This window comes from Aythya ferina (genome assembly GCF_964211825.1).
Source record: "Aythya ferina genome assembly, chromosome: 1".
Lineage (NCBI taxonomy): Eukaryota > Metazoa > Chordata > Aves > Anseriformes > Anatidae > Aythya > Aythya ferina.
In genome coordinates this window covers 119,365,282-119,383,592 of record NC_140296.1, presented here as the reverse complement: position 1 = coordinate 119,383,592, position 18,311 = coordinate 119,365,282, and the positions used below count along the sequence as shown (strand labels likewise).

At 49.5% G+C, this 18,311-nt stretch overlaps 1 long non-coding RNA gene across 3 annotated transcripts; it reads right to left on the bottom strand.

Annotated features, from left to right (window-relative positions):
* Positions 1-2,715: 2,715 nt before the first annotated feature.
* LOC311430241 lies at positions 2,716-17,164 on the bottom strand. Of its 3 annotated transcripts, XR_014688628.1 has the most exons (5): positions 17,113-17,155; positions 4,191-4,266; positions 3,457-4,059; positions 3,249-3,330; positions 2,716-3,147 (listed from the first exon to the last, which is right to left on the bottom strand). It is a non-coding gene; the product is annotated as an uncharacterized lncRNA (long non-coding RNA). The 3 variants fall into 3 exon arrangements; XR_014688627.1 differs by lacking the exon at positions 4,191-4,266 and having other exon boundaries at positions 3,457-3,598; positions 17,113-17,164; XR_014688629.1 differs by lacking the exon at positions 4,191-4,266 and having other exon boundaries at positions 17,113-17,153.
* Positions 17,165-18,311: the final 1,147 nt, after the last annotated feature.

Genomic DNA, 18,311 nt, shown 5'->3' with positions numbered 1-18,311 from the left:
AAGTGGCCAAGGACCAGTGCAGCCATTTCTGAACAACTGTTTGGAGCACACAGCAGGGTCTCAATCCTTTCTGAGCTGTCTCAATCTCTTTACAGAGCTCCTTGGGAGTTTGGACTGGAGCTGGTGGCCACTGGATGGATGAAGCATGGACAAGCACCAGCCAGGTGAGGCAAACACAGAACTGTAAATGCATTTAGCCAAGAGCCCAGACTTTTTCACACAGGGTCTACTCAAGCTCCAGAGACAAGACACTGCGATAAAGAAAACTACTGGCTCGATCCAAGTCATTTAGCTCAAAATAAGGATAGTTGGGTGTCACCCTGGGGTCTTCGTGAAACAAAAAGTTCAGACTAGATGGTCTAATTATCTTTTTTGGCCCTCAGACCTATGAATGCATGGCCCATCTTTCACTTATTTTCTGTCCCAAAAGCTGGGTGCAGACTGGGTACAAAGTAGAAATGTCGCACGCTACGAGCACCGCTGTGCTGTGTGTGCTCGCTGACTGTACTCTTGCCCAACTGCCTCAGGAGCCTGTTTTTCCTACACTTGTCCCTGTTTGGTTGCTTCAGTTATTAAATTCCACTGTGAAGGACCCTTGGGAAGCGCAATTGTTATTTTTCTGTCTTTCTTTCCATTTGCAAGCGCACGAATCCTTTTATCAGCAGATTGTCTCTGCAAATGTCACAGGCGGCAAGGCGTTTTTACATGAGTCAGCCCAAGCCATTAAAAACGTCGCCCGGACAATATTTGGTCTGCGACTCTGTGACGTGGTTGTGCAACTGGCTCCGTGACAAAGGAGAAGCCCCAGCCTCTGCCTCCAGAAGACGAACTCAGAGACCTGAGCGCAGCGACAGAGCTCCCAGCTCTCACCTGGGGAAGGAGATTTTCGCTCAGACACAACAAGGGCTTGTCAGCGGGATGGAAAACGGGGTGCTGGCCTCTCCATCTCCCCAGCATCGCAGCACAACCCCATCCTGCTCCCTCCTTGTGGGGGGCAGCAGGAGCAGCCCTGTGCCCCCCATCCCTTTGGGAGCAGCTCCCTCCTGCCCCCGTCTCCATCCCCTCGCCCCCCGGCCAAGCCCGCCGCAGCGAGGGGCGCACGCCCCTACGGGCAGGCACAAAGGAGGTGACAGGCGCCTTTATCCCCAACGCCCCCCGCGCCCGCGCTCGCCCGGCTCCCAAAGCCCCCATTGCTGCCAATTCGTTCCGGGACGCCGCCGGGATTCAAGGCTGACAGCTCCGGCAAAGCAGGAGAAATGGGCTCAGTGGGGAGCGAAGGGGCCTGCCCTCTCTCTTCTCCCCCACCACCACCACCTCCTGCTTTTTTTTTTTTTCACAAGAAATACCTTTCTCAGCAAGGCTTTTTAAGGGCCCCCCGCGCCGCTGGCCAGAGCATGCACTGGGGCAATGAGGAAAGCCCGGGCAGGGGTCAGGGACATCTCGGGGAGGGGCTGTCAGCACCTTCTTCCTCTCCCCCAGCCCCTTCTGCCCCCACCTCCAGTGACAAGTCCCTGTCTCCCTGCCCGGGACAAGAGTGACATCTTATTTCCCCCGCCACCTCCACCCACGCCGGCTTTTCGGAAAGGGGGAGGGATGCTGCTGCTGGGTGCGAGGATGTTCAGTCTCCAAAATACAGCTCCTCTGGGTACGTACAGCCTGAAGCACAGCTCATCCCGAGATGTACGGTCTGAAATACAACACACTGGGCTGGTGGGTACAGCAGAGACCGGCGCAGGGAGGTGGCAGCTGATCTCAAGGCAAACATTTGTGCTGGGAGGTTTGGGAACAAGACAAAAGGCTGTGACGGTCTGGGAGCGAGGGACCTCTTTAGCCAGAGCACGGAAATAAGATACACCTCGAGAGAAGGCATTCCCACGCTTTCAGCCCTGGAAGAAAATCTGCCCCAGGTGCTGGCTTTCATGATCTAAAGCGGGGTGTGTTTCACACGGCCCCCAGCTTTGGCACCGCTGCTAAAAGCCCCTTAGAAATGGGGTCTGCTCGCTCCTAACTCAATCTCTGTATCTTTATCTTTCCTTTTTTTTTTTTTTTTTTTTTTTTTTCTGATCCACACCCAGCTGTGCAGACCAGTCCCTGCGGACCGGAGAGGGATAACAAAACGGCACGTCAATTTTTCTCCCCCCCCCCCCCCATCGCTGCTGCAGCCTGTTTGTGTGCCCTTTGTCCAGTCCCTTCATCGCCCGCCCACCCCGGCCACGAGCTGCCCCCCAGCCCACGGCTTTGTCTTCTGCCTGGAGGGAAAGCTAAGTCGGGGCGACAGCGTCCCACATGCCTCCTTGGGCTAAAGCTATTCTTTCATCTGAAACGCTTCCCAGTTGGAGATACGAGCAGCTCAGATTCAGTTTCTTGGATGGGAAGGCTCCCCTGAAATATGGATCCTGGCTGGAGCAAGCCCAGAAAAAGAGCAGGCTTTTGGTTTGGCTATGTCTAAAGTCTTCAGCACGAGCCCACAGGGCCGAGCCTCGCACAAACAGCTCATCCTGGGAGAGCGCTGCTTCCTGGAGAGATGAAATCTTTCAGAAACTGAGCGAGAAGAGATTTCAAGTCCCTAGGAAAGAAACCCTCCTCTCTGCTCCCACCCACGGCTTGGCGGCGGTACGGAACCGTGAACCCCTGCCCCATTCCAAATCAGATCGAGACAGCAAGCTCTGGGCTATTGCAGTGGGAAAGAGGAAACCTAAAGCGTCCCTGCTTCGCTGGGAATGGAAAAATTTGTGGATGTCCGTGAAGGGCTGGCCAGGCCCAACTGGCTTATTTATAACGAAGGCAGAGCTGGGGGAGTCATGCAGAGCTGGAATGGGGTGTGCGCTATTGCTTGCAGGCCACTGGTCCCGGGGAGAGAGCCAGGCAGCAAAAAGTCTTGGTATTACAAAGGGCAGAGGTGGTAAATAGTTCACAAGAGAGGCCGACAGCCCTCCTGGGCCGCCGGGGGAATAAGCTGTGTGAAGAAGGGCTTCTAAACGCAGCAGCCTCCATGCAGTTTCTGCATCTGGACAAAGGATAGGTTTGTTTTGGAAGTGCTAGCAAAACTGCTGTCTACAAGCCAGAAGGTCACACAGCGAAGGTCTGGCCGATGTCTGGTTAGGAAGCGTTCCTCTGGGGCTCCTCTCTCAGCAAGCAGTTGTAGGCCTAATAAAAAGGCACAATATATTCACCATTTCCCCACAGAGCAGCACTGCGCTGTAGGACAAGTAGGTTTTGTTATTCTTAATAAAAGCATGCTCGGGTACCTGGGCAAGGGACCGGTGATGAAGAGAGGAGTAGGTTGGAGGTTGGTTTGGTCACACACGGTCTAACTGGGCTGTGGGAAACCTGAAAAAGTGTGTCAGGGGAGGAAAATGGACGTGGCCACCTTAATTAGCACCTCTCCTCCAGGTGAGGCAAGAGCCACTTCCCCTCTCCACCCCTTCATCACCAGCCCCATAGGGCACCTTGTACCTGAGCTGCCAAAAAAAGGCTCTGGTGAGCAATGTTCATCATCTTTTCCAAGTGTATCACCAACAGGGTCAGGAGACCCAGCTCAGCACCTCCAGGAACCAGCAGGTAACACACTGACAGGAGTTTCTTGCTGCAGGTAATGCTGGGGAGACAGCGAGGAAAAGGTAAAAGTGGTCTCCGGGATAAAATCCTCCCAAAGTAACCCCGCTGAACGGCTGGCTCTCTTCCATCTTGCATGCTAATGTAGAAACATGAGTTTCTCGAGCAGGGATGAAAGGAAAACACATGTCTCATATCGCACGGGACCCCTGGGACTGGGACGTGGGGTAGGAGGATTGGAGGCAAGAAAGGAGATCTTTCTTCTCCTTTCCATTCCCATTAGCACTGAGCACCACACAGGAGGCAGGAGGTTTGATGTCTGAGGAGCCAAGTGCTCTCTCTGTTTTTGCTGATGGAGATACGGGCCTGGTGGAAATACCCCACCAGTCGGCACACCAGTGGGGACAGAGAGCCTCAGTCAGCTCGCTTGGGCGGCTTGAAGAGACTTTTTCAATTAGCTTTAATTTGCAGCAGGTAGAGGCCCAACTGGAGGTCACACAGAGCCTGTAGAGAAAGGCAAGATTTCCAAAAGATGAATTTTAATCCATCTTTGAAGAAAAGTTTGGCAGCCTGCATTTACCAGGGGTTGGACTATATTGTGTCGGTGCTCCCCTCAGGACACCCCATGGCTTTACCTCCTGAGTTCAGAAGATGGGGAATAAAGGTCTGCTTTGCCCTCACCTTGAGACTTGTAGTTCTGCATAAAACACACTGCGAGAGAGAAATCCCTGGATTTAGAGATGTCATTTAGTGGGAGAGGCTGCCCAAGCCAGTCTTCTCTCTTCCCAATCTGAAGCTCGTGAGGAATGGCTCCACCTGGGAGATGGTTCAGTGACGAGCTAGAAGAGCTCAGGTCCCCCGTACAGCTGTAGCTGGACAGCTTCCCCAGCCAGCACCTTATACCAAGGTGGAGTTACTGCTATTTACGCCAAATTCATGGAGAAAGGAATCAGACTTACTGAAACAGGACAGGGCCAGAAGCAAAGACCACATACATGAACGCTAAAAGTAGAGAACTGTTTAAAATCTGGGTGGAAACCCACACGCTGTCCTGCATGATTCTCAAGATTAACAAAAGTAAAGGCAATGCTGTGCTGAAAAGCTTATGAACAACAACAAAAAAGCTATAAAATGCAGTGTGTGGGGATACAACATGGCCCTCCTTTCTGTTTCAGCCAAGCTGAGCTTTCCCAGGGTCCCCTATGGGACACAGGCATCTGCAAAGCTGTGTGGGGAGACACCTTCACACTTGGCTTCCTTGAAAAGCTGTTCTCCATTCGTGTCACACTACAATGACAAGATAAAATCTGAAAGTGTGTTGTAAACCAACAATCAAAAGAAGAAAAAGGTTCCTAAAAATAAACTTTTTTTTTTTTTTTCCAAATTTAAATTGTTGTGGCTAAACACCCTTTGACCCAAGAGATGAATCTTTTCCTCAAAGAGCAGTAGCAAAAAATGTGCTGGCCACCAGCCTCCCTTGCTTGGCGTGCCGTGGCTTTCCCATTGGCAAAAAGGACAGTGAATTTCCTTTTAATTGCTCCTTTTACACTGTGGGAGCAGCCCAACCAGGGCGGGACTGCCACTGTGCCTGCCTCAGCCACAGGTGAGAGAGTAGGAGTAGGAGCAGGTGCAGATGCCACAGGATATTTAACGCTGCGCAGCTCAATTTGGAAAGGTTTCTGCTGGGGAGGTGGGACGTGACGCCCAGCCAACCTGCCCTATTGTGTGTAATTTAAAAAGCACAGGCTCCTCGGTGCGTCCAAGGAGTGATTTGATCTACCAGCACTTCAAGGGGGAGAGGGATTCCCGATATCAAAGAGCCCTTTAATCTGGCAGAAAAGGGGCATGATGAGGACCAGCTGCGGGGAGCCGAGACCGGACAACTTCAGACTGTGAAGTCAAGGTGCACGTTTTTAACTGTGAAAGTAATTAATCCGAGGAGCACATTACCCAGAAGGGCAGCCGGTAAATCAAGACCAGATGTTTTCCTGGAAGAGATGATATCACCTAGCTGGGGACTGCACAAACTGCGAGGGGGAGAGCCCCAGCAGTCTCCACCGATGGCCGTAAAGCCCACGCTCTGCACAGGAATGTGTTATATACGTGTGTGTGTGTGCATATTATATATCTCGATGAGCATGTGTATGTGTAGCTTTACACGCACGCACAGCCCCAGCTGGCACAGGCCAGCATCGCCCCAGCCAAAGCTCTGTGCTGCACAGCCTATTTATTTACCCGCCTGGGTTTTACAGCGGAGCACAAGCGCAGGGACTGAGCTCGGGGGCCTCCGAGGGCGCCAAAATTTCCGCAGCATCCCACCGGCAATGGACGCCGCAGCCCCGCGGGTGCCTTTCTTTGAGCATCGCCCGGAGCCTCCATTGAGAATCACTGGGTTGGGCAAAATCCCGCATTCACCCTCCTTCCCCGCCCCCGGCTGCTCACCCTCCTTGCCCAGACCTCACAAAAAAATAAAGAGAGAGGGAGAAAACAACCCTCCACGCTGCTGACAACAGCAGCTACCAAGCTCTGAGCCCCGTAATTGATGGCTGCAGCGGAGGGACCCCACTTTCCTAGCTGCCTCCCTTGCTCCCCATCCTCCTCCTCCCTTCTCCACTTTTATTTTTTTTACTGGTTAACAATTGTGCACAGTGCTAGCCCTGCTTTGCATTTACTCCCTTTCTTGTGAAATAAGGGCATTTTTAAAAAGTTTCTTGCAATACACACACAGCTTATCTTTGGACACGCCGGCACCTTTTGGTACAGGAGCAGCAGCAGGTTGTGCTGCGGCCCTGAGCAGCACAATGGGGATGGGCTGGAAAGAGAGGGGGGTGAGTCTCACAAGGGGGAATAATGTGAAAGGGAAACGCTGGCGTGCACAGGGCGACCCAGATGGACAAAGTGCAGCGAGGCAGCTTAGTTAATGGGCTGCATTAAAATTAAACAGAGATGGTGCTCCGCTTTCCAAGCGATGAGGCGGCTGCAGGAGGGCTTCCCGGCCCCCGTGTGCTCCGAGAAACAAAACCAAAGAAAACCTTTCCCACCCTCGCTGCCCCTCACGTCCCCAGCAGGCGTCAACTGGGGCGGCCCCGCCGTCATCACCCTGCTTGGGTCACCAGGAGCCAGCCCTAGGGGGATCCCAGCCTCCCTTCCTTGCCCTCAGCCCACGTTCCTGTGAAACAGAGGATGATCTCGCCAAAATTTCTGTAAATGTGGGTGTGTAGCAGGTCACTGCTCCTCTCAGAGAGGTGAAGGCTACCCAGCAGCTGGGGAGTGGAGAGAGGAATGCAGCAGGCGGCCTTCAGGAGCAAGGCCAGCTTTGGGGAGGGGGTGATGATAACGGCACACATCCATCCCCACTCCCAGCCCTGTCACCAGGAGGATTTATGCTGCTCTCACAAAGGACCTAAGGAGTCATTAGGCTCTGCTCCGGCCACGCACCTGCTTCATTGCTCACTGTACTGCAGGGTGACTCACGCCTGGGGTTGAGGGCATGCTCAAGGGCTCTGCTCCATCCTAGGCTTAAAGAGGTGTTTAAACGCCTTGCTAAATTAGGGCCTCGCACCTGAGGAGAGCGAATGGAAAAAGTTAGCAAAGTGGGACAGAAGAGCAGCTCTTTGAACAGCGATCCCTTTAGGAGGCTGGTCATGAGTCTGCCTTTAACAGCAATAAATGAAAATCTGCAAGACTTGGTGTCCCCGTCAGGATGTGGGTACTTGTTCCAAACAGAGTCTACAAGACACAGAATCGACCTCTCTTTATTCCCTTTGAATTGCCAGGGAATGGCAATTGTGGAAACACAACCAATGTGTTTCTGAGAACCGCACTTACTTTGAAATGGCGGTCCTGCAAAGACAACAGGCAAGCTATAAACACTGCCCTCAGACATATGAATCCCCTGAGCATCATATGAGCAGTTATGCAAAGGAATGTCATACCTAAATCAAAAGCATTAACAGGTGTAGAGGATGCTGTTGCAATTGAACTTGAAACAGGTGGGTCCCACTGTGGGACCAGCAGGGGCCCGGGGGATTCACAGAATCACAAAACGGATGGGGTTGGAAGGGACCTCTGAAGATCATCTAGTCCAAGTGCTTCAGGTATTCACAGTGCCTGAACCTTCCAGTATGCCCACCTGCCTCCAAGTTGCCTCTGTTTTTTTCTTTTCCCCACAGTTCAGATCCTCACAGCTGTGAACTGCAAGGTAGCTTTGGGGGCTGGTCCTTTGCAATGCTTCTCCCAGCAGACCAAGCACCAGCAAGGTACGGTGCCCACCAGCGTGCAGAACCAGCTCAGAAACCACCAGGTGAAACTACCCTGGAGGAAGGTGTGCAGCTCCCCGTAAGGCTGCCCTCAGAGTTTAGCCACTGCCTTTGCTGCAAGCAGGGCTCTGCCCCAGGCCCCACGCGGTTCAACAGCTTGGCTGGCTGCAGGAGAAGGGATCATGGGGACAGCAACTGCAGGGATGCTGTAGAGAAAGCAGGGCAGCATTCACGAGCACCGCTGAGCTGGGAGGAGTTGAAGCCGTGGGGTGTGCAGAGGGGAAGGCAGCAACAGATTTCAAAACAATCCGCATAAATTGGAGAGCTGGTCTCAAATCAGCGGGATGGAAATCACACCAGAGCAAGCACAGAATGCCTCAGCGAGGTGCTGGGACTGCGGCGCAAAGCAGGGACTAATTGCACAAAGAGCACGGCTGCAGGACAGGCTCCCGGCACCACAGACAAAAATCTAGTCAATGCTGTCATGCTGTTTCAAAACAGACAAGTCTCTCGATGGGACGCATGAATACGAGATTCATAAGCCAGGCATGGGAGAAAACAACCGTGCTGCAGTTGGCAGCGGGGACGCCGTGGCAGCAATCTCCAGTGGGGTAAACAAACTGGGAAGCGCTCCGAGGTGCAACAGCAAGCACGATAAAAGCTTTAGAAAACAATCTATGAGGGGAGATTGAAAGAATTGAGTTTGTTTAGTCTAGTGAAGAGAAAACTAAGTGGGAACATAACAGGATTTCAATACATAAAGGCTTGTGCTAAAGACTAGAGTCCAAGGGAGCAGCACGAGGAGAACTGGGTTTGCAGCAAAGATTTAGGCCAGCTGAGCACTAATGGGGAGGCTTTGGAGCCTATTACGGATACTGTAGGCTCTCCTTCACCTGTACATTTTAGGTGCAGACATCTATGAGACCATTACCAAGTGCCCAGTAGCGTACTCCTTCCCTGTCCTGCTTTCCACGTGATCCTGCAGATTTTCTTGCAGCCCCTCTCTGATTTCCAATAGGCAAGGGAACGGGGCAACCCCCAGGAGAAAGCTGTCCCATAAAGGGATCATCCATCGCCCTCGCCTCCCCACTCTAACTCATCACCTCCCCAGGCCCCTTTGCACACCCGGGTCTCAGAGGGTTTCCAAAGCTGATTTGTGCTCTGTTATTTATTTACGTGCAGTGAACTTGCAAGACCCCTGCAGAGAGATCCAGGAGGTCTCAAAAAGCCACATGCGTACCGAATAACAAGACCCATCCCAAAGACCTTACTTTAAAGACCTTAAATAGACAAGGTAGAAAAAAATTACTTCCCACTAAGAGGTCTGGGGGCTACAGCGGGCCTTGTCAGCAGAAGCTGAGAGAAATGGACCTGTCCAGCCTGGAGCAGAGAAAGCTAAGGGGGAATCTGCCTTATTTCAAGAGACTGAAATCTTCATCCTTGGAGATTTTCAAAATGCAGCTGGATGGGGGCCTGGACAACTTGATCTAGCTTTGGGAGAAGCCTTGCACTTAGTGGGGGCCAAGGCTAGGGCCCTACTGAGGCCAGGACCCAGCTGAGGCCCTGTCCCACCCAAACCATTCGGTGACAGGCACACCGTGGGTACCTCAGATGGCACCTGGGCAACTGCACCACACCACTGGCACTTCATAGAGCACCTTCTCCACCACACACAGGCGTTTCTACCCCTTTGCCCCATCCGCCTTTCCTGCCCCACGAACCTTTCTTAGGTCTTTCTGTTCTGCAAAGCTGGATCCCCGCCACTTGCATCAGGCCCCAGTCCATTGTACAGCACTATGTAATAACAACATTTCTCGATCGTGATTCACAACAATAGCTACCACCCAAGTTCTTGGCTCACGGCGCAGCCCAATATCTAACAGCGTTCAGTTCAACCCAATGTGATCCCTGTCCCCACCCCCTCCGATTCCAGCTTCGGAGCTTGGCCGGCTTCGGGCCCATGCTGCTCCTGCTCGCAAACCCCAGGCATGCTGACTGCTGCTCACAACGAAGGGGGAGCACTCGGAGATGAACTTTTGGCAGTGCAAGCTCTAGGGAAGGCTGAAGTCCCTGCTTGCCTGTCACTGATTTATTGACGCCTCCCTAATTGTGGAATGCCAACCATACATGGAGATCTGCAGAAAGAAAGGACTTGGCTCGAAGGAAAGAGAGGTCATCGCAGGCAAATCAGATGCAGGCACCAAGAAATATTTTTGTTTTGTTTTGTTTTTTCTTTGCTGCTGCAGTGAATGTAATAAATAAATGTGCATCTGCTGAGCTGTTTCTACTCAGAGTTCTCCCTTGTTCCAGATTTGGCCTTAACTTTTGTTAGTAACCTTGATCAGCAGTGGTCTGCCCACCAAGGCTATGTGTGCATATGAATTAGAGAGGGAGAGACAGTGTTCATTTCCAAAGCAGACTTCTTTTCATCCTCTGCCAGCCATTTTTTTGGATGGAGGTATCTTTTTCCTTCATTTTTATTTTTTTGGTCATAATGTAAGCATAAATTTGAAAATGATCTGCAGAAGTAAGATTTAATAAGCTTACTCACAGAGCAATAAGCCAAGAAAAAAAAAGAAAGAAAAAAAAAAGAGAGCAAAAATCACAGACCTTTTCTACAAATGGGGGGGGGGTCGTTTAAAAGAAAATTTAATCTTAAGCAAATGCTAGCGAACAACATTTGTTCATTTTGGAGACTAATCTGCAACCATTCCTCACACGCCACTCTAACACATCTCTGCACAACCCTTGTCTTCACTTCCCTCTCCTGGTTCTGGTTCAGCAGCCAGCATCTGTCACTGATTATGGGGGCTTAAGGTTTCACCTCTGAGGAGCAGCGTGGGAGCACATTGAGGTCCCTGCATCTACATGTAGCTGCACACGTCTCTTTGCTGGCATTTCACTCCCACTGTCACTCCTCCCTTCTAGATTTGCTCTTCCAGACTCTCCTCACATCATCCCTGTCCCCCATTAGCCCTCTCAGTACACCATGCCCGTGAGATGGATCCTGTGTTTTCATCCCAAAACCACAGCTAAGAAGCTCAAGGCTCAGTTCTCATTCAGGGCAAGTTAGCTGACACAAATCAGATGAGGTGTAGAGAGCAGGTCACACGCACAGCTGACCAAGGCAGAGATCTGACACAACTTAGGACACTTTTGTTTGAGCATGGTCAGTGCTGAGGAGAGAATAATTCCTCGCAGAGCAGGAGTGAGGAGCTGCAGCAGGCTGTGTGTGGCAAGGTCTGCGCAGCACCTTCCTGCACCAAACCTGGACCCCACGCCTGGAAACCTCTTGCATTCCCCTGGCAACAGATTCACTTTCCAAAACAAAATGAACTCAAACAGAGTCATTTCCTATGAGCGAATTTGGGACGGAACATAAAGCACAGGCGGGAAAATATATATGTGACATACTTGCAACAGCAGGGAGAATGATTTCATCTAGCATCCAGCTGACTAGTAAAGAGAGTCAGCAGCCCCCGAGGAGAAAGCCATTAACACACAAACACATTTTATGCTGGCCAAGGTGAGAAAGGAATGGCTGTAGGTACCGAGGTGACAGCTACTTTAGGATCAAAGGAGAAGGCTGAGAGGAAACTATAAAACTAACTTCAGATCTGGCTGGGGGAGGGGGCGTGAATGGAGGAGAAAACTTAATTAAAGGTGGCAAATAATGACTATTTTTTCTGGGAAAGGGGCAGCGATGATTTCACTTCCAACATCACACCTGAGCAAACATTATGCAAAGATGGCCTGAGTTAGGACTTCATTGCCAGTAGAGCAATGCAGATCCAGCCTTCACTTCAAAGGCTAAGAAAAGTAATTGCAAGGGAGGAACTGTTTTGCCAGTGGTGCTCGCTATCGATTCCATCTCTTCCAGAGTAGCTGCAATGGATAGCTGCTGGGCATCACTGAGGATGTGACCATCTCATTCATGCATTTCTAACAAGACCAATAAATAAATAAATAAATAAATAAATAAAAAATGAGGTGGCACAGTGCTGAGGTGGATAGCTCCGTGGTGACCCTCACCCAGATCTGCCAGGTGAAATGCTATAATTAATATAGTGCAAGGAGAAAACGTAAATATCAACAGCATAGGATGGCCTACAGGTCACCAGATGTAGGCCTCATCACAACAACAGGTCTCCTGCAAGCCAACAAGCCAGGAAGAAACAGCAGATTGCAACCACAGCCCAGGCTTTGATAGTAACGGGAGATTTTTGCACCCAGTGAGTTCCTGGGACAGGAAGGCAGCAAGGTCTACACCACTGCAGAGAATGGAAATGGAATGGGTAACAACCGATATTAGCTTCACAGTCTAGTCTTGACAAACCCATCTAATTTGCTTTTAAAACAAGGAGACGGATCTCCTAGGCTGGTGAGAAGCAGCAGACGTCAGTATCTTTACTTGAGCTAAGTTCTTTGACACTGGCTTGCATGAAATCCTCTTAAACCAGCAAGGAATGCGTGGTCTGTCTACTGCAGAGCAGACGCAGCACTGGTACCCAGAAGGTCGTGAACAGGACCAAATACAGGAACACATCGAAGAGAGATCCACAGGTTTCTCCCTGGGTCTGACTCCAGTCAGTCAGTGACTTGGACTTTGAACGAGAAGGAAGATAATTAAATTTGCAGGATGTCCAAAGCTGGAAAGCTCTGCAAGTACACTGAAGGCAGGAACAGAGTTTTTAAAAAACAGCTTGATGAATTAGAGAAACAGGGGAAAAAAAGAACGGGCACAGTAGGAATCCATGCAAGGCTCCACACTGAGGAATAACTGGCTGCACAAATATGGATGTGGAACCACTGGAGCTGAGGTTTAGAGCAGATTGAAAACCAAACTGTTTGTCATCAGTGCCATGCTCTTGGAAGAGCCAAAAAAAAAAAAAGATGTGGGCTAATTAGATACAGTTCAGAGGAAAGAAAAAAAAAAAAAAAAAAAAAAGAATCAGATGTCTAGAGAACATGATCTTGGGGAAAAATCTGAAAGAATTGTTGAAGTTTAGCTTTAAGCAAAGAAGACCAAGGAGAAGCACAAGAAGTCTGCAAGTTCACAAAAGATTGCTGCAACAGGAGAAAGGCACTGGTCAGTCTTACCTGCTTATAAGGGAGAGGTTAGGATACAGTAAGAGGCTTAATCTGCAGTTAGAAAGATTGAGGCCTGATGTTATGAAACTGTTAGGGCAAATAGATGGAAGAAACGCATGAAGTATCCAGCTGCGAAGCCTCTGTGAGGGGAGAGCTTGAAGAACAGGCTGGAGAGCTGACAGGAATGACATAAGTGTCCTGCCTCGGGGATCTGGAGGGGGAACAGAGATCTGGCGGCCGTCAGAGCCTCCTCTGGGGGAGCTGGCTGAGGGAGAGGGCTGGGAAAGGTCCTCCTGAAACAGAGGGCCTTGCTAAGAGCATTCAGCAGGGCAGGTAGCCAAGGCGTTTCTCCTTGCCTTTCCTCAGCCTGCTCCCCTAAATCACCCTTACCCCTCTGCGCTTTCTCTACTTGCAGTCACTGATCTGCAGTGCTCAGATCTTTTTGCACGTCTGAGGAGCTGCAAGGGCCAGCCCAGACTTCCCCTGCCACAGGGAGGTGAAGGAGGCCAGGCCAGACCCGAGAGCACTGAAAACCCTGGGAAACAGGGCTTGCTGCTCCCGATGCTTTTGGTGGGGAAACAGCTCTTGCTGCTGCAAAAGGAGGCTCCCTGCAGTCACAACTGCCAGCAGTGACAGCAGCAGAGGTTGATGCCCATGGGAGGTGAGAAAACCATGGGTTGGTTTCACACTTCTTCAGCAACCAGCGCCTTCTCCTCTGGACAAAGCAGAGGGAAAGGCTGCGAGTCTGGCACCCAAGGCAAGCGCCAATGTTGTGAGCACCTTAGCGCGTGCTGCAGATCTCAGTGGGAGGCTTTTGTTTGTTTTTTTTCCCCCTCAAAACATTACATGTCGAAGCCAATTGACATCCCTAGAGTGATCTTAACAAGGTTCTGCTGCTGGTTACAGGGCAGTAATGTAAACAGAAGATTACTGGTGACCACAAGCAGAAAGAGGAAGAATAAATGGAGGGCCAGAGAATTAAAAGTTATCCTGGGCTGGGTTCACCATTGTGTTACTTCTGTTCCATGAAACACCTGCACTTGGAAATGGAATTGCATTTCCAAAACAAACAGCCAAAAACAAACAAACAAAAAAAACTATCCCCAATACTGAATGAAAAACTAGCCTCTTAAATATTTAACATTAACCACAATCAACAGAAAACTTAGAATGTGCCATTATGTCAACTAAGAACAGACACATCAGCTGAGCAACCTGGCCTTATAAGCCCATCCAGTTCAATCTGAATGACTTGCCTTCAAGGAAAGATTGGTCCTAAGTGTTTTCCTGGCCTTCCAGGTGTTAATCAATCATATATTCAGCAGCAGTCTCACACTCATTGCTAATTATTACTAACAATCTTTTGGCCTTGCATTAGCAACTCAGCAGAAATGCACTTGGTAGTATGTTAGCCTTCTCTTTCCTTTTATGTTTTTACTGGCAAAAAGCATCTCTGATATTTATTTTCTTTCAACTGAACGCTGGTGATAGACGCAGACCACAATGTCCCAGAGACTTCACGACACACTATGCACAGCAGACTGTATTGGGGCCAGCAGAAAGCAGCACTGCAATTCGACAGAGGTGCAATGGTTTCGTGTATGTAGGACCCAAGTCAAATACCCTGTCCCCTGCTCCTGCCTTACAGGCCATGTCCGGAGCACATCACGGTGTTGCCCTCCTGTTTCACCTTGGGCACAAGCATGGCATGCTGCATTACTGCAAGATTTGTTAGCCTTGGCTTGTGTTGGCCCACATCTCCTCCCCAAGGACGCTCTCCCCCTGCATACAAAGTGCTGGGGTAAATAAGCACGCTCAGCCAAACCCTAGAGCAGCCAGGGGGAAATGACAAATGCTTCCTTCGTGACAGAAGAGGACCCATTGTCAGGAATCAGAAGAATCATTTCCCGGTTACAGTAGCCTTCAGATACGTTGATCCAGATTCAAGCCTCCAATAAAGGTGCCGCAAGTGATATATTGGCTATTCTGTTTCGCTGACTGACCACTCGAGGGCAAGAATGCAGCTCCCAGAGGCGCGACACAAGGGCTTGAAGAGCTTGGCTGTATTTTCTTCCACTTAAAACTGGGAGAGGTGAATAGCTGGTGAAAGTGGGGAGGAGATTGATGGCTTTGGAAACAGCAAGGCCCTCTCCCTATGTGGGACAGCTTTGGTACAGGCAGTCAGCTTCAAGCCTGACCTTGCCCTCCCTGACCTGTCAGCAGCCTCAACCCTGACCTTGGTAGGACCACCCTTCTCCTGGGGGAAGGACAGGAGAAAAATTGAGTGGAGATCAGGTTGAGATAATTTTATTCCACAGGAGAGGACAGTTTGTGAGGCGTGTAGAAGTTGTGTGTCCTCCTCAGGCTTTGGTATTCACTGCACAGCCACCTCATGGTGCTCACACATGGTCTGGGACTGCCAACTGATCACACTTCTTGGAGAAACTTCCTCCCATCCTCACTGCACTTTGGATGTCGTGAGAGCAGTCAGACCGCATTCCTAATGGAATGCTTTGAGCCCCTACCTCTTCAAAAGTCATAAAAAATCCCAAACAAACTCTTTCCAGACCCAAATCTTTTGGCAGCATGAGCCCCAAACCCTTCTTGTAGCTCTGCTTCTCCTGCAAAGAAATCAGCCCCTTCCCCAGGAGCTGCCTCCCTTCTGCTTTCCCTTTCCCATAACCAGCCATCCCTCACCCTCCTGTTTCTGTAAAACACTCAGCACACATGGCAGCTGGGGGGGAGGGACTGAGGGGCTGGTGGAAGCCACTCAGATTTCACATTTATTTAATAGCCGTGGCTGTGCTTGTTTGATTTATCTTCACACATACGTTTGACAGATATGGTCTCATAAAAACTCCACAGAGTAAAAACACCAAAAAGGCCTGCAGCCATTCTGTGCTAGCGTGCAGTCTGGCTCCAGCTCTGGAGCTACAGAGAGATCGAGCTTGCTGCGGCTGGCAGCAATGCTCAAATGGAAAAACCTCTTAGTCTGCAGCACCCAAAAATGCAGGGTGCTTGGCTGAAACGGACCAAGGTTCCCCAGGTGGCAGTGTCTGGTCAGGAAATAAAAAAGGCCCTGATTTCCTCTTCCCATGAAATATCCCACTGCGCTTTATATAAATTACTTCATTCAAATAACTTATATTTGGGAGACTAATCTCATCCTACCCCCAAATCCTGGGAGACAGCAGTGTTCAGAATACCTCAAGAAAGTTTATGAATTCTATAGCACTTTAAAAAAAAAAAAAAAAAAAAAAAAAAAAAAAAGATTTAAAAAGCTCTAGCAAGCCACAGCAGAATACGCTTGCCTCACCCTTAACTCATGAGGAACTTAGGAGCTTGATGTATTTGTTCCTAAAAGTACCTTAAGATTTGAGGTCTCAGAAAGTCTGCTTCAAACTGTCATAGTTCTGATAGTGGAACTGGCTGTACAATTTGTGCACAGAGTGGCTATTATATAGTCTGGGTAGACTCTACAAAAGCACAACCTCCTGTAAAATATGCATATTTCACAGTATTTTTTTTTTTTTTTTTTAAAGGAGAGCACACCTGAAGCTCTCATTCCAAAAGAGGCAAAGTGAAATAACTGTAAATGAAGTCACTGGAGTGTTAATGGTGCTCAAAGGTAGGATTCCAGCTGCATTCAGGTGGTGTTTTATTATGCATATAAATAACAAGCCCCCAAGTCTCTGAGCTGGCAACATGGTCTGGAAGAAGGTGCTCAGGGCTGAGAGTGAAAGACCCTGTGTTCCAGCCTGCTACTGCGGTGGCCACTTTGCTTCTTTGTACATTACTCCCACATATAAAATAACACTCTTAATACTTAACAGTCACAGAGAGATAGCACAGCTCTTGTCTGTTAACAAAAGAGAATGGGGAGGCTTGCATGTCTGCCCCACGATTATCTCAGCTGGTTAAAACCACTGCAGAAGATAAGTGGTAGAATCTGTGACAGCTTCTATGTGGGCAGACAAGATACTTTTGTTTCCCCCTTTTGTTAGGGGCAGTTTTTTCCAGCTATGGAAACACCATCTTTTTGCTTTAAGCAAATAACCAAAAAGTTTGCAAATACCTCTGCCTCCAAGATGCACTCACCAGCTCATCTGATTTCCAAGAACTGAGCCCACTAGACAAGGACTGCAGAGCCTTGCCATTTTCTCCCCAATCCTCACTCCATTACTAGCAGATGGAAAACTCAACTCACCTTTATTTGTAGTTTCAAGGGGTGGTAGTATATGCTCCCAGACCAAGGGCCAGCCCCACACCACAGACTCACCTTTTCTAGGCTTTGTGCCATTTGAGCAGAGATCACCTGTGGACAATGTATTAACGCCAACACCTGCTGTTACACACCTTAGCATTGTCATGCATAAGTGCCCACACATGTTGGGTAGCTTCTGGGCTTGGACACTCCCTACTTGCCCTACAACAAACCAACAGCAGGGAAGAGGCCAACCTTTGCTGGAGGTGGCTCTTTCCTCACCCTGTGACAGAGTAGGATACAAGAAGCTCCCCAGAAAGCTACAGTGGAGTGGAAAGGGAGGTTGCTGGGGTGCAGGGCAGGCACTGAAACAACTGTACGCAAGTTCAGGCCATTACAAGAAAGGGGACTATATCTCCTACATAAAAAGGCATAAAAGGAGGCCGCCCTCCCCCTGAAGACAGCCACCCGTATTTGTTATTTCTATCCCTTCTTCTTCGTTTTGGATATTTACAGAGCCACGAGCAAGGTACTGACAGGCAGTCAAGGAATTCAGCCACTGGTTGGCTGTGCAGGACTCAGGAGCTGGAGGGTGAAAGTGATGCATGGAAATTAAGCTAATTTTAAACCGCAGGCAAGAGAAGAGACTTGCTAGCAGTTACTTAAGAGAAGCTGCTGACTGTTTAAATACCATTAAGAAGATTAATGTTGGCCCGCAGAACCACTGAAAAATTAGGGCTGAAAGGGACCTCAAAAGGTCAGACCAGTCCATCCCTCTAACCCAAGGCAGCATCACCTAAACCTCGGGCATCCCTGACAGATGTTGCCTAACTTGATCTTAAAGCTCTCCACTCCCCAGGCAGTCTATTCTTTATTATCCCTGTCATTAGAAAGTTTTTCCTAACATCTAAATTGAGTCTTTCCTGCTGTGATTTAAGCCTTTTATTTTTTTTTCCTTCTTTCTCTTTTTCCATCACAGACAAGGAGTAAAGATTGTGCCCTTTTATGTGCTTAAAGACTTCAGTTCTCTCCTCCTTTGGGATGGGGAATTTCAGTTCTTTCAAGCTTTCCTGGCAGGTAATAGTTTGTAGGCTTCCGGTTGTTCTCCCTGCTCTCCTCTGGGCTGGATCCAATTACTCCACATCTCTTCTCATTTTCCATCACCTCAACACCATGACATAGCCGACTTGCATTCAGCTTTT